General features: G+C 47.0%; 1 protein-coding gene across 1 annotated transcript in view; it reads left to right on the forward strand.

The window, feature by feature from the left end:
• Positions 1-3,352: 3,352 nt before the first annotated feature.
• PHC2 (polyhomeotic homolog 2) overlaps positions 3,353-15,715 on the forward strand; it is a 162,408-nt gene continuing 150,045 nt past the window's right edge. Inside the window, exon 1 of the mRNA XM_075605806.1 lies at positions 3,353-3,527. The gene's annotated coding sequence lies outside the window, so the exon portion shown is untranslated. The remainder of the gene's footprint in view (positions 3,528-15,715) is intronic.

Here is a 15,715-nt window from a genome sequence, read left to right on the forward strand (position 1 = left end):
AGCCTGTTGTGGAATGGCGTGAAAACAATAGTGGTACCGTGTCTGGCCTGCTTTGAACCTTGGAGAACTGACCCTGAGGACAATGATGGGGACAGTAGTGTGGTGAAATGGGAGGCACGAAATGGACTTATTTGTCATACAAAATACAAACAATTTAACGCTACCTCAAAAATGAATCCGAGTGACAGTGCAATCCAAAATGGCGGGTCCCGCGGTTCTGGGAAACCATCGCGTGGGCCAGTTGCAGAGAATATTGCAAAAACTCAATCAGCAGAAAGTTGGCCAGGAGTGGCGCCAACGGAGAGACCCCGCCCTGTTGGGGGGTATGGTGCGAAAGCTGGAGCCGCGCCCACATGGACTGTGACTAGTTGTGCCCCTGTGCTGTGCCAGCCTACAAGTCAATGGGACATCCCCCAAGTTTCAACCAGGGGGAGTGGTTTCCTGTCTTGGCGGATGCGGATGGAGAAAGCTGGAGGAAGGGTTGGTGACCCAGCCCATGCCCTTCAGTTGCGAGGAACCAGCAAGCCGTACAGACCACTAGTGCGAGCACCCCCATTGGTGGCTATGGCTTGCAAACCAGAACAAGGGCCCTTGATAACAACTCATCCCTACTCGGCTCCAGGAGGCTTCCTGATTCTCCGAGTAGAGGGCGTAGAGACAGTAACATGCCTATGCTTGCAGTGTCGACTGCGGGGCGGAGCAGTGAGCTCTACCGCTCGATGCGCCCAGTGTGGACTACAATATCTGTGGCCCATGCCTACTTTTATGCCGATGCAAGCAATAGAGACTGTGGAAGATACCGCTATGCTGGCTGCGGAGCTTCCTGGTGCGCTATGGAGGGAGGCTACGAGTCCCAGTGAACAGGGACCTGCTCCGGTAATTAAAACAGAGCCAATCGAGAAAATCGGTCACCGACGCGGTGATAAGAGGGGCCCGCGCCGCAAATCACCTGGCGGAATGCCCCGGCCAAATGCCAAATTGGAGTCTTCGGATGAGGAGTCCCTTAGTATTATTGCCGTTACTACCCGACCTCCGGTGTACCATAGCAGCAGTACGACTAAAAGAGTGCCACTTACCGGTGTCGGTGAAGAAAGGAGCAGAGTGTCGCCCATTCCGCGGCGGAGTCCCACGGCCGTGGTGACCAGTGGATCCGATGGCGGCAGGTCCACTCCAACGCCCCGGAGTGGTAAGTCCATGCTCATTCCAGGCTTTCAAGATGGTAGTGGCGGAGGAAGGAAAGAGCCAGGCCCCGGCGGCGCCCCGGTGGAAAAAGGCGTGGCCGGATCCGGATATCGTATTGGAGGAAGAGGTCCCGCTTGGGGATCCAACCCAAGATGGCGGCGGTACACGTGCGCATCCGGACATCACGTTCGGTGGAGTGGCGAAGGAGATGATAGTGCCCCAGCGATCGAGCAGTGGAGGTCGGACGCCCCGGTCCGAGAGGAGCGAGCGATCAAGGCAGTGATCGAGGAGTCGGGAGACCGGAGAGACGGAGAATCCCTGCGGCGGAACCGGACCAGGTAGCGAAGAGGAGCGGGTCCTAACCCCGCGGATACCGACTGTGCGGCCCTATCCCCAAACCCCAGTCCTAGCTAGACCCAAGGCCCTAGTTAAAGTTTCAGCCCCATTCACTTCCCATTTTGGGTCATCTTCTAGTTTAGGGATGTCAGAGGATTCACGGATCACTTCCGATGAACGGACTGGGAGCCTGGACTATGGGACCTCTGATGATGGGTCAGTGGGAGGAGGGAGGATTACATGACAGGTGTCGGTGTCCAGTGACTGTCAGAGCCAGAAAAGGGGTTCGGACAATCAAGTACCATCCGAGTGTACATCGGGCATATCTTCCGGGGGTGGCCCAGAGGAGGAAGAGCTGGAGGAGGTGTCCTTAGAGGAGGTCAGGGAAACCCGATGGTGGGCTCCCTTATTTGAAGGCTATGTACCCTGACTTGATAGAACCCGGTTCATCCTAGATCGAGAGGGGGTGATAGATCATTGGTGGGCTAGAGGGGAGTTCACGGAGGAGAATCATCTCAGGGAAACCCAGGAAAGATGGTTTAAGATTGGGCGTGGGTTGATAGAACCCTGGGGGCCAGAGGGGTTGGATGATCCAGATGAACCCCTGTCATGGGTGTTGTCGGGAAGAGCGGGCAGTGCTAAACTGACTAGGGCCTGCAGAGCAGAACGGGCCATTGTGGGAAAATATAAAAGAACCCATGGGCTAGAGCAGCGGTGCGCAAACTGTGGGGCGCGACCCCCAGGGGGGGCGCGACACTGCCGACGGGGGGCGCGGGGTTTACAGAGGCCCCGCGCGCTTCCCGAAGGCACTTAAATTAAGTGCCGGGGGAGCTGCAGGGCCTCTGTAAACCTAACTTACCGTGGCTCCGGCGGCTTCCTCCCTACGGCGCCATGGCAACGCGGCGTCAAAATGACGCTGCGAGGTCATGTGACGTCACGTTGCTATGGCAACGTGACGTCATTACGCCGGAGCGCGGGTAAGTTGGGGTTAGGGGGGGGCGCGGGAGCGAGGGGACAGCCGTCAGGGGGGCGCAGGGAAAAAAGTTTGCGCCCCCCTGGGCTAGAGTATCCATATGTTCCCGAACCCCTCATGCAGGAGATAGAGGACCGCCGGGATGGGTGGCTCAGGGGGGATATTGAGTATTACATGGTGTCCAAGGGAGGTGCTATTACGGGACCCCAAGCAGAAGAACAAATATCCCAATTGATGCGCGTCTGGAATATTGGTCGCAGCGTTTATATGCATAAAGTGGTGTACAGAGGGGAACGTGGTCTGCCTAGGGAGTACAGTGTCACTGTGACCGACATGGCGTGCAGAGAAGTGAAAAAGCCAGATACATGATAGGGAGGGCAGACTGGTAGTCAAAACCAGGCATGGCTACACCAGCTTCAGCACAGGTCTGATTGAGCCACCTGTGCTGAAGCAGGGGTTGATTGAGCCACCTGTGCTGAAGCAGGGATATCCTGAAAATCTGACCTGTTGTGAGGGGGGGGGAGGGGACGGGGGTGATATGTATGTTAATGTTATATTTACTTTTTAATGTCTTCACACCCATTTGTAATAGACTGCAGAATACAGTATGTTGGCTAATTACAAATAAATAATAATAATCATTTTCTCTCTTACATTTCTATAAGGTGGACAGTCTGCACCCTCACATAAGAAACCAGCCCTCATACTGAAAGCATGTTCAATTATTGCCAATAGATCTGGAAAGATGTTACATTGAGATAAAATGACCCCCTCCAAAAAGTCCAATATTCCCCCTTGTTGCTATGGGCAACGGCTAAGGCCTGTAGCACTGTGGACCTGCCAAGAGATCCAAGAGAAGGAGGAGCTCAGCAGCCCTGCCATTGGCTGAAGCAGCCATGTGACCCGCACAGGAATGCAAATGAATGATGGCATTTGGCTCCCCCTGGTCTGCTGTGTAAAGGAAGAAGCAGCAGATACAATGTATACGCGTCTGTAGCAAGCGGAGACTCCGAGGTGTGACAGAGGGCAGCAGCAGGTAAGCAGCTGTGGCTTTCTATTGCCATATGCAGCATGGGTGGGGACAGGAGTGCAGGGACAGCTCTCTGGGTGGAGGTGCTGTGTATGCATAATCAGTAACATGCATTAACCATCATGTACAAAATGTATACACCCAGGGGGGAGGGGGGCTGCAGCACCCCATGCACACCCCTACTTCCAGCCCCCATGGGTGGGGACAGGAAGGAGTGCAGGGACAGCTCTCTGGGTGGGGGTGCTGTATATGCAAAATCAGTAACATGCATTAACCGTCATATACAAAATGTATACACCCAGGGGGGAGGGGGGCTGCAGCACCCAATGCACACCCCTACTTCCAGCCCAAATGGGTGGGCACATGCAGGGTGCATACATGTGTGTGGGAGGGGGGTTACTTGTGGGACAATGCTGATTCTTCTGTTGTTTACAGGACCCTACAAAAGCATATGCTCCTGGTTTACCTGAAATAACCTTACTAAGGACACTTACTGCAGCTACAGTGCTATACCTGGCTTGTGCAAACCATTGGGGGGGCTGTAGAAGTGCTGCAGCGGTTGGGTGACCATTTATTTAATTCCCCAATTTCTACAGCACACTGATGCTTGGGTTGGGTTAACTCTTAGTGCACCGAATGGTTGCAGTATACAGGGGTGTGGGTCAGGGCTGCAGATGCTGGGTTCTGAGTATTCCTGTGATCCAAAATCTATGACGATGGCTGTTATCCTGGCACCTCGGTCACTGCGTTATAGGGGGGGGGGGGGCTGATGAAGAGCGTGTACAAAGCAGGAATTAAACAAGGCGATTTAATTTTTGGCTGGGTGAATATTGAAATATGTTTAAGATAAGCAGGAAAATGTGCCCCTTGTTCAGGAGTTCTAAAGTGTATTGCAAAGCAGCTCTTGGCTGCAAATCTGGGGTAATTGAGTGGGATCTGGCTTTTTCAGACCTGGTCTTGCAGTGGAGAGCTGCTTATGAACACACTTATCCAACTACCTTGACCCCCCCCCCCCCACCCCCCTACTTTTCCATGCAATGTATCTGAAACCCCCTTCTGGCAGGGAGCCTCAACATGTATAAAGTTAGGGCGACACATTTCTCTAATTTTCTCTTTGTTATTCACCTACAGTAATAAAAACTACAGGGGTAAGAGATCCAAACATTACAACTGACCTGCAGAGCTTACAGTCTAAACAGTATAGGCAGCAGTGGCACTGTGCGGGAAAGCTGCATTCTTTTAAAATTGTAATCACATATTACAACATATGTTGGAAGTGCAACTGATTTAAATCACTTTCGCTACCAATAACCACGGGAGAAGGAGCGGCTCAGTGAGTAAAGACACTGACTGGCACTGAGTTTGCAGGGGAACCTAGTTTAATTCCTGGTTTTGGCTCCTTGTGACCTTGGGCAAGTCACTTTATCTCCCTGTGCCTCAGGTACCAAAAACATAGATTGTAAGCTCCACGGGACAGGGACCTGTGCCTGCAAAACTTCTCTGTAACGCGCTACCGCGTAAAACTGGCAGCGCTATAAAAGAACATGCTATTATTATTATTATAACATCTGAAACCACAATATGGATTGTGTTTTTTGTTAACCACTTTGCTGCTAGAGGTTATTGCAATTCTGCAGGATTTCAATTTAAAGTAATTATGCTTTAAAAGTAAATTACAGAGCAGCTACAAAAGACATTTATCTGGAGCCTGCATCCGTGAAATGGAGCAAAACTCGGGATACAATTGATTTTTTTAAGCTTTACAATTTATTTATTCTTTCAATATAAAGAGGTCGCTTCTTTTTAAAGTAGTTTTTTTAAATTCATATTTACTGGCTTGTGAATGAAAAGAGGTACTCTGTGCTACTGACTTAATACACAGGGACCCACTGATAATAGGAAACCGGTTTAGTCAAGTGACTTTGCTGTTCCATAGAAGGTCTTGCAATTGTTGGTTATTGTCGAGGCTACACAATGTTTCATTGAGTAGCCGCAGTTCCCTGAAGTGGCTTTTCATGATGTCAGGTAAGGGCTGTTTGAGCAGTATGAAATAATGGGATAAGGATGCAACAGACATAACAATACATTTTTTCATATAAATTCCTCACTGAAGTGGTTTAGCAATAGGTTGCCTTGGATGTGTACAGTGGTTGAACTTGTAGACGTTACTTGTCCTAACTTAAACCCTAGTTTCATATTTTACTTTACTTTACTAAGTGGTGCTATTCCATAGGACCGGTTACAGTGCTGGAAGACACCTTATGGCCTGTTCACTTTAATGTACTGGAAAGTGGCCCATAGAAGAGCATAGGCCGGAGTCTCCAGAACTAATCATAAGGAGAGGCTTATTAAAATAAATTATATTAATAGTTTTAGGCTACTCTCTGCACAAACTATTTGGCCCCAAATAATTTACCATTCTACTGTACTATTTACTTTCCGCCTCTTCACCCACGGATGGGTGGGTATAGGCGACTTCAACGGAAAACTTCACTTTAAAAAGATCCATGAAAGTTGTTTAGCTGGATATACCCAAGCGGACGCTAGGCCCAAGGGTCACTGTACTAATATATATTTATATTAAAATAATGTATTTAAAATAGAAGTGGCAATGTAGGTTTGTACAGTAAATAAAATGTAAAAAAGTTGTGGTACTCCTTACACCATCGCATTTGGAACACTTTTCATGTAGTACAGCTGCCACAGACTAGTATTTTGCTTGCTGTGCAGAAGATGGATTTGAATGTACTTGTAGATGTGCAGGATAGTCTGTTATAGTGCTTGACATCATTTTGATGAACAGGACAACCTCTGAGATGACGTGTATTATAGGGCAATATGTAGGACTCGCAGAACCATCACTAGATTTTGTGGGTTAATCCTCTGAACAGACCCATTTTAGAATGTGCATGATGATAAAATCTTTTGTGTCTGTGCTTGTTTGTCCTTACTTGGTATGTAATTAGGGTGCGTGGTACGTATGCAGCACACTGGATTGTTGCAGACACTGTACCTGCCCAGATGAGCTTCCAATCTATGTTTTTGGTGCCTGAGATGATGTGATTTGCCCAAGGTCACAAGAAGTTGACACCAGGAATTGAACCAGGCTCCCCTAGCAGTTAGTGTCTTTGCTCACCGCTCCTTCAAGTGTGCAGGACAATATGTAGAAAAGGATGCAGTCTTTGACTGAGCCACCTGTGCTGAAGCAGGGATATCCTGAAAATCTTACCTGTTAGTAGCTCTTAAGGACTGGAGTTGGCCACCCTGGATTTAGAATGTATGAATCAACCCATTTTGTGTTGAAGATATATTTGAGGAGTCGCTCATTTTTACACTCACTAAGCCTTAGCCATATTATTTAAGATGCATAGGCAATACGCAGAATATTCTGTAATTATTTTAAAGCATTTATAAAAGCTGGTCTGGGCCTCTATAAATTAGGATTTAAGTCCTTTAACCCCGATGGGGTTACATTATCTTGTGCTACTTTCTGTCAGGTAAAACATCCCATATCAGATGAAAAGATCTCCGTCACTTATCTCTCAATTTTCCTCGACTGTAGATTAGACATATTTGGTTAAAGGTAATTGTTGCAGGAACGATCCATGTGCCAATAAGTTCACTTATCCCACATAATTACCCGTCCCGCTGTGCATCTGTATAACGAGCATAATATGCCTTTTTTTCCTCTGTTCATGTTCAACTTTGAGTTTAAAGGTTTTTATTAGCTTTTCTTTTTCTGTAGGAATGGTAATTGCGTCTTCAGCTTACAGCACATTTCCTTGTCCAATACAGCGGCAGCAGGATTTTTGATCATATAACCACTTCATTGCTGGCCCAGCAAGAGTTGGAGCCTGATAGACACAGCTTTGTGTTGTTATGCAGAAATTACACAAAGGCCCAGATTTACTTGAGCAGTGATAAGTCTGAGAGCACTCTGACGTTCACATTCCCCTACCAATTATTGTGTCCATTGCAGTTCTTGCCATCATGTACAGCTGTGGTGCTCAACTCCAGTCTTCAGAACCCCCCAGGTCATGTTTTAAGGATATTCCAGCTTCAGCACAGGTGGCTCAATCAAGGGCTCAGTCTTCAACCTGACCTGTTGGGAGGGGGGGATTGGAGTTGAGCACCCCTGATGTACAGTATACATAGTTTAGATCCCATAGTGCAGGGGTTCTCAAACTGTGGTCTACAGATCACCGGTTACCCCAATAAGTGGTAATCCCCAAAGCCCCTTCAAATTTATTGCAGGCCACTCATCTGCTGCGGCACTTCTCGTAACTGTCAGCAGATCTATTTTTTCAGACTGTTTGTGACATGCTTTTCAGACTGGACCATTAACTTATCTATATATTTGATGGTGAGCAGAGCTAAGAAAAAATGGTAATTCCCACAATTATTTGCAATGAGGTGAAAGTTTGGGACCACCTGCCATTAAAAGGAGCAATCCAAGCAATATCCTACATGTCTGTTTTGTTTTTAAATCAATCAGTTCTGTAGTATTAGATAATGCTTACTACTTAAAAAAAATTGTATTCAACTCTTATTGCCAATTTTAATTAGTTTTAATATACTGAGTGTCACGGGAGACTAGGACAATTATACCAGGGATCAGTACACTAGACAGAAATGCAGAGTTCAAGAAAAGGGAATTTATTGGAAAAAGTTTCCAGAAACCTCCAGTAGACAAAACACACACACAAACTCAACCAACTGGGGGAACCTCCTAAAATCCTGTGTGCGTGGACCTCTGTCTAGAAGTTTACCCTGATACACGTTCCCAATCTTGTGCCACTGTCCTTGGTAGTATGGGCAGCACTCCTTTGCTCTCCGTGAGTCAGTAGTTTCAAAGTTTCCGCCGTCGCTTACCTCCACACTCCTCTGCAAGTCTCCGTAACAGCCTCGGACGACTACGGATATTTAAAGGGTCCACTTCGGCTCTCCGAGAACTCTGCAAGAAGTCTCTGGAACTAAATCTGGGTTCCTCCTTATATAGCCCTCAGTCTCCATCCACCAACATGGAGGACGGAGGGCCGTCCAATCCCCAAGCAGACTGTCTTCGGGGTTCAATCAGCAAGCGAGAGCTTGACTGTATGTGACCAATCCTGGGTGAGGGAGGTTACCGGACTTTGAGGACAGCCTACAGGGGAGGGCTTGTCAAGCGGAGCATTTGAACGGACCAATGGTAATCGTGCTTACCGTGCACAGTCCTGTCAACGGTTCCCCTGGTCCTACCAATACTCCCGAAGGGGTTGGCGACTCAGTGTCTGGGTCGAACAATGGTCCCACCGCAGGGATCCATTTCCCCCACACCCGAGTCCACAGCCCTGTCTCGCTCGACAATGTCTCAAGCCACTCACCTTATCTCGCCCACCTTATTCTCCACACAAAAGGAACACACATTTAAAACAGGCTACAAAATATATCAGCCCAATGTGGGCACAGTATACATATACAGGATGTGTACCATAAACTGTACATACACAAATAAATACATAATATTATTAACAGGTAGAGGTACTGGCGGGCTTATAGCAGGTTTTAGAACTGCAGCTGTGCAAGATATTTGCAACACTATCCTGTTGGTGTTAATTAGTTGCCAATATTCCCAGCAGTGTGAGTTGCAAAATGGGACAATAGATAATGTTACTTTGCTAATATAAGAATACATCGTAGCTGCTGAGTTACACTGACTGAAGGATTGATTGGAAATGAAAGGCAGCGATTTAGTGAACCCTGAGAAGCAGGATCTGCGCTGATCGATCACGGGAGAACTAATCGATCAGCAGCTTAGGTCATTGGTTTTCAATAAAGGTAATCAAAGGCCGCATATAGTAAAACAAAACATAGATTTATTTATTTTTCCTTTAAAGTTCCCGAACTGAGTGCTCTTTAAGGGCTGGAATTACTCTTCAAGGAACCAAAACACTGCAACAATCATGTTTTATCTTTTAACCCTTTACTTCCAGACCGACCGGCAATGTGTTGCAGCGAAGATGCTAGGTTGGCAATGCAATTTATATAACCAAAAGTGACACTATCGACTTTTTATATCAAGCCTAAATATGTAAGGATTTCAATCTGTAATACAGTATATACGTTTTACAAGCATTTTTAAGTAATCTTAAAGAAGCAATCCCCATCCCCACATGAATCCTATAGGAATTCAACTCATCTTTCCCCCGGCGCATGTCCCATTTTTTTTGTTTATGTTCTTCAAGTGTTAAACTCTAGTTTCCGAAGTTACCTTAGTAACCTTTAGCCTGCAGTATGGTCTGGGGATAACTTTATGTTAACATCCCAGGCACTTCATGTTTTAAACACATATCTCCTGAACAAAGCATCAGATTAAGAAAATAAAAACAGCGTTGGAAATGGCAAGACAATCTCTTAAAGTAAAAAATCGGTATGCTGCTGCTGTAAGGAAATTATTAAAGAGGCTGCCACACACACTATACCATTTCAAATCACCTGCTATGGTTTTAAACCTTTTCCAGCCGCTGACGGCCCTACATTTACTTTGAAACTCAATGACTGCTGTATTGCAACTATATATTGCAGGCACCATAAAACAGGTACATTTTCAATGGGTACCTAAGGAAAGATGAACTATGATGATACATTTTAACTTCTCATACTTCTATATGTACGATGAAACAGCCCCTTGTAGGAATAAGTATATAGTTGTAGTATATACATATATATATAATGTTCTGTCAGACAGGTAAACTTGACTCTTTCTTCATACAAATAGAGTCCTTCTAGGATTTCTGATACACTTTATTAATGTGTACAAACAGAAATGAACAGAACATTTGGGGATGCATAAATTAGAGGAAGGTGAAAAAACAATGCTATCACAGGGAGAGTAGATTAGTGATATGCGCTCCAACATTTGTATCCAATCTTGATAAATGATATAAGTCCTTTAAGAAGATGCAACAGGTAGGTAACTGGGGCTAGTGAGGTATGTAATAATAACCATAGCACTTTGTACACCAAGAGTAGGATATCTCTGTCCCTGAAGGTTAAAGGCTGAGATTAAAGAAAATCAGACCTAAAGCCTCATTGGGAGAGTCCTAAGGTAAACATAAGGTAATATACTCACATATAGTATTGCCCCAGTCCTGTGTATCTTGATAGGCATGCAACTAGGAGAATGAAGGGAAGTCCAAAGGAAAAAACACTCCAACGCACAGCCAAAAATAGAGTGGGTCCCACACCAGAATACTGATAAAAATATAATCTTTATTGGTCCATGTTTAAAAAAACGGAGGTAAGGTACTTACCCACTCTATTTTTGGCTGTGCGTTGGAGTGTTTTTTCCTATCACAGAGAGAGCAGTTTGGGGTAGACGAGTAGCAATGGCTGCAAGCTTAAAAGAGGCTGAAACAGTCTGAAAAACAGGAAATAGGGCAGGGCTGTTCCAAGTGCTAGGGAGTCAGGAATATACCATAATCTAAGGCAGAGGTGAGCAAACTGCCTCTAACCCGCACCTCATCTCTGCGGCATCATGTGACGTCGCGTTCCCATGGCAATGCGTTGCCATTTGACATTGTGTTGTCATGGCGACCCGTCAGGAGAAGCAAGAGAGAAGGTAAGAGGCACTTACAGAGGCCCCGCGCTCTACCATGGTAATCAATTTAAATGTTGTGGGGGAGCGCGTAAGGCATCTGTAAGCACGGCAACCCCCTTAGAAAATTTTGCCCCCTCCTCCCCCCAGTTTGCGCCCCCCTGATCTAAGGGGCCCAGAGAAGGGGTTGCTAAGGCAACAGTCTGATATGGCAGTTTAGTACATTACACAGTAACAGGAGACTAGGGCAAAGGTCACTGCAGCCATAGGAGAAAGAAAACACATACAGGGGACAGAGACTGTTGACCGTAGACAGCACTCCACGTCAGGTGTATGGCTTTTCTTCGATGGATACCTGGAATGTGAATGTGTCCACTTTAAGAGCCCAGCTCAATCCTAGACTCTACTATATAGGTGACGTATTGACCCCAAGATCAAAATTTTCAGATTAGTAGCGTGATCGTCTGAATTAAATGCCTTCATCACTATGGTGCTATCAGAGACTATATTGTGGAGCATCAGGTTGGCATTTGCTAGCATCATTTGTTTTCTTTTGAGTATGTTGATAGCTTCCTCTTCTGTACGGATTGACTTGAGTCCATGGTCTAAATAGAAATCTCTTTCGACAAACTTCTTAGCGTCTCTAGCATACTTTCTTGAACTGTCCTTCTGAGTCCGTAGGCAGCCACTGCAGGTGATGGACTATTACCCAAGGCATGCACTTTCATCCTGTACTCTAACGTTGTTATTACGGATAGAACGGAATTATATAAGGTAGTTTCTGGTGTCTTCTTGAACAAGGAAACAGTGAAACATCTGTTGAATATCGTCTGTTATGGAAATAGGCTCCTTCTGAAAGTAGATTAACACTATTAAGACTATTTGTTAAGTCTGGTCCAGTAAGGAGAATGTCGTTTAAGGAGACGGCCTGCAATTGAGCACTACCTGGATTTGACCAGGTTTCTGGGGGTGCTAAAAGCCAAATAATGGAAGGTACCAGCATTCTTCACCTTCCTTCAGTGGAGGAGTAGGTTCTACATGACCACTGTCGAATATCTTCTTTATGAAGGCAACAAAGTGGCACTTTGTCACTGGCTTCTTTTCCAAGTTGTGATGTAGCGAAGCAACTCTAGATAGGGCCTGCTGCCTCTGTTGTTTGGGAGACGTCCTCTGGGTGAACAAATGGAAGCGGAGCCACCAAACGATTTGAATAGTCTTTAAAGAGTTCTTTATCCATCATCCTCAGGAAATCTTTGTCTTCCATTGACGAAGCTTGTTTAGCATCATCTTTTGTTGTCTGGAACACTGTACATCCTAGGCAATCTCCACGCCTTTCTGATGTAAATATATCTCTGTAAGTTTCAGTGATATGCCTTTGTTGCCAAGTCTTTCTTTCACATGGAAGTGGTTAGAACATGGTTTGAAGAGAGATGCACGTCCATTCTCCAAAATATTTGTTTTTAAGGCATCAACGTTGCCCGGTCTGTGCACTTTGTCAATGCATACTTCACCTACTATTATGCATCCCAGGTCGAGTCTTTTTGGGGCATACAGGGCATTATGGGATCCATTGCGTTGTTCATGGACTTTGTGTACTCTCAAGATATCCCTGCCGAGCAGTAAAAAGATCTGGGCGTCTTGTTACAACGGGACACTATTCCCCTGTAGTGAGGTGATGATGTGTCACATCTGAGGTGGTAATTTCACTCCTGTTCTCTGCCATCTGATTACACTCTATAAGCATAGGGAGTGGTATCTTTATTCTATCATCTATGGAACACATGATGTAGCCATTTGCTCTCCTCTCTGTTGTTTCCATCTGTCCTGCACATGTTCTGAGTGTGTAGGGGGAAGCGTTGTCTCGTATGTTGTATAAGTCAAAGAACTCTGACCTGACTAATGATCGGTTGCTTTGATCATCGATGATGGCATACATTGTTGTAGCTTTTTCAGGTTGTCCCTCGGGGTGTACTGCAACAAGTTATATTTTGGAGCAAGATCTCTCATTATGTCCTTGGGACATTGTGTTGTATTGTAATGACATTCCCTGTTTGAGTCCCCTGTTTTCTTGCTTGTAGCGATAGGATGGTTATGATGTTTATACAGTATGTTGTAGGAGACATGTCTGTTCCATGGACTGAGATAGGTGTTACCATATCTTGTCACTGGTCTTTCATTATTTAAGTAGCTTGCACTAGATACGGTTGATGTACCTAGGGCGAACGTAGGGTAATTTCTCATTCTTGCTGATTCACGAATGAAATCTCCAAGTTCACGTAACCTTACATTGTCTTTGCCTGAGATTTTGGGGAAATTTTCAATCCTTTTGTAGAGCGCGTCTTCAATTATCTCTGGGCTGCCATAGCACTGCTCTAGGTTTTGCCATACTGAGTTAAGACCTTCTTGAGTCATGTGTACTGACAACCACCTGACTAGCAGGTCAAGTTGCGGTGATATCGAGGCTTCTGATTACATTCTTGAACGTGGACCTCCACGCTCTGTAGTTCTCAGGACGGTCATCAAACTTGGTAATCCTGTGTTGAACACTTCATGCCGGACCAGGTGCTTGGCTAAGGGCTGGGACCCGCTGTGCCCGGTGGTGCGGGCGGCCGCATGAGCATTCCCCACCAGCAGGGGAATCCTCCCACGCCGGTCCCAGTCCCCCCTCACTGCACAGCTCACTACATGCTGTGACGCATCAGCCGCCAGGGGATTCAAGAGAAATGTAATCCCAAGCGGCGACGCGTCACGTGATGTGGCTGTAAGCCAATGAGGAGGGGAGGCTTCGGGGAGCGGGGAGGAGAGTGTGGGGGGGAAAGCAGCGTGAGTGCCTGTCTGTGTTTGTGTATGTGTGTGCCTGAGTGCGTGAGTGCCTGTCTGCGTGTGTGTATGTGTGTGTGCCTGAGTGCGTGAGGAGTTGAGGGGCTGAGGATTTGAGGGGCTCAGCGGTTGAGGGGCTGAGGAGTTGAGGGGCTGAACGGCTGACGGGCGGTCCCGCCCCCTCATGTCATGGCCGCGCCCCCCCCCCCACATCATGGCCACGCCCCCACCCATTTTGGCCACCCCCCCCCCCCCCCCGCTCGCAAAAATGGTCCCTTTGGACCGGAGAAAAACCCAAGTGCCTCTCCACGCGCCGCCTGTCTGTAGTGCGGGCGCGTGATCTGAGGCAGCGGGCCTTAGCCTAAGTCTGCCAAGCCTGATGCTTCAGTCTGAGGGTTGAGAAAGATGCGGGCTGTTGTAGTTGGGCATGTTGCTCTGCTTGCCATCTACGTTCACAGCATTGAACCGTAAGGTAGAGTGGGGTTGGTTGGATGCCTTTGGTGTATGTGTAGGGTATGGGTTATGTGCAATGGTTCTTGCTAAGGGGAACCTTGCAGTCGTCTCTTCCTTGCGGTGGGTATGAGGAAACTTATTTCTCTGTGCAAGCATACCTGGATTGCGAGCCTGTTGTAGTCCATCGGTACGCATGCTAGAGTGTGGATCACTGTGATAGCTGTAGCAAGCCCAAGGTAGCGAATGCTTTTAGAGGAACAGCATCTACTTCATATGGATTCTTCATAGCTTTGGCATCTGTGATAACCTCCTCGTCTGGTAGAGACGGTGGACTGGAGCTGTTTGATTGTTCTGCTGCTCCCCGCCATCTTGTCTTGCAGCTGCTTCCAAGAACTCGGTTTAGGCTTCAGCGCCGGCTGCTTCCTTTTCTTCACATAAGGCCTCTAAGTTCGCTTACAAATTGGCCTTCCTACGCGCAGAGGCAGCAGCAGTGGCAGGAGCGACGTTGGTGGCTGCTGGAGCAGCATCTCTTTGCTCCTCATCTCCAATACAGGCTCTCTCCAATTTCATGGCTACCTCTTGTCGACTGTAAGCGGCCCTCACACGTGCAGCCTCTGCAGTAGCTCATGCCCTGGTAGCGCCTGGGCTTACGCTAGGTACGTTAGATGGCGCTGAGTTCGAAGTCCTTGTTGAATGCCTGGATGCGCTGAAGCGCTATGATGCAATCTCCAGCAAGAGGTCCCTTTTCCGATTTTCAGCTTCCGTGATTGTGCTCTGCACGCCTCCATCGTGTTCCAGAGCAATTGGTTTTTGTAGGTCTTGTTCTTGCAGGCTTTGTCCGGTATTGGTTCTTGTCAAGTACGTGATATATGTCTCTGACAGCATTTGCTACCATTATGGTCAAACCTTAATTGAACTACTTTTTATGATTGCCAATATTTGCAACATTAAGCATTTCATGTCCAGTATACTCCCAGGCATTCTCTAACTTGTCACGGTGTGCGTCAATGTCAGATTCATATTTTCCGAGGGCCTTAAGTCTGACTGTCTGCTAAGGCCTTAGACTCTCATGCATCTGTTGCGGTTGTGTAGAGGTCTCAGCGTCTGCGTTGTCACCCTGATGCGTGGTGCCTGGTGAGGGTATGAGTTCTGCCATGCTGCAGGTGTCTGTAGGCCTTTGCCAATGTGTGTGGCATGCAATCTGTTACCTGCGAAAGTGGCGGACGACTGCCTCAGATAGTGCTGGACAGTGTCCTGTAGAGGTCACCGTAGTGTTACACTGGCGACACACTTTATTCGAGCTCGGCTAGTCCCACGAATTCGGGTATACCCGGGTGTATTGAGG

This window comes from Ascaphus truei, chromosome 6 (assembly GCF_040206685.1).
Source record: "Ascaphus truei isolate aAscTru1 chromosome 6, aAscTru1.hap1, whole genome shotgun sequence".
In the NCBI taxonomy this organism is placed as follows: Eukaryota; Metazoa; Chordata; class Amphibia; order Anura; family Ascaphidae; genus Ascaphus; species Ascaphus truei.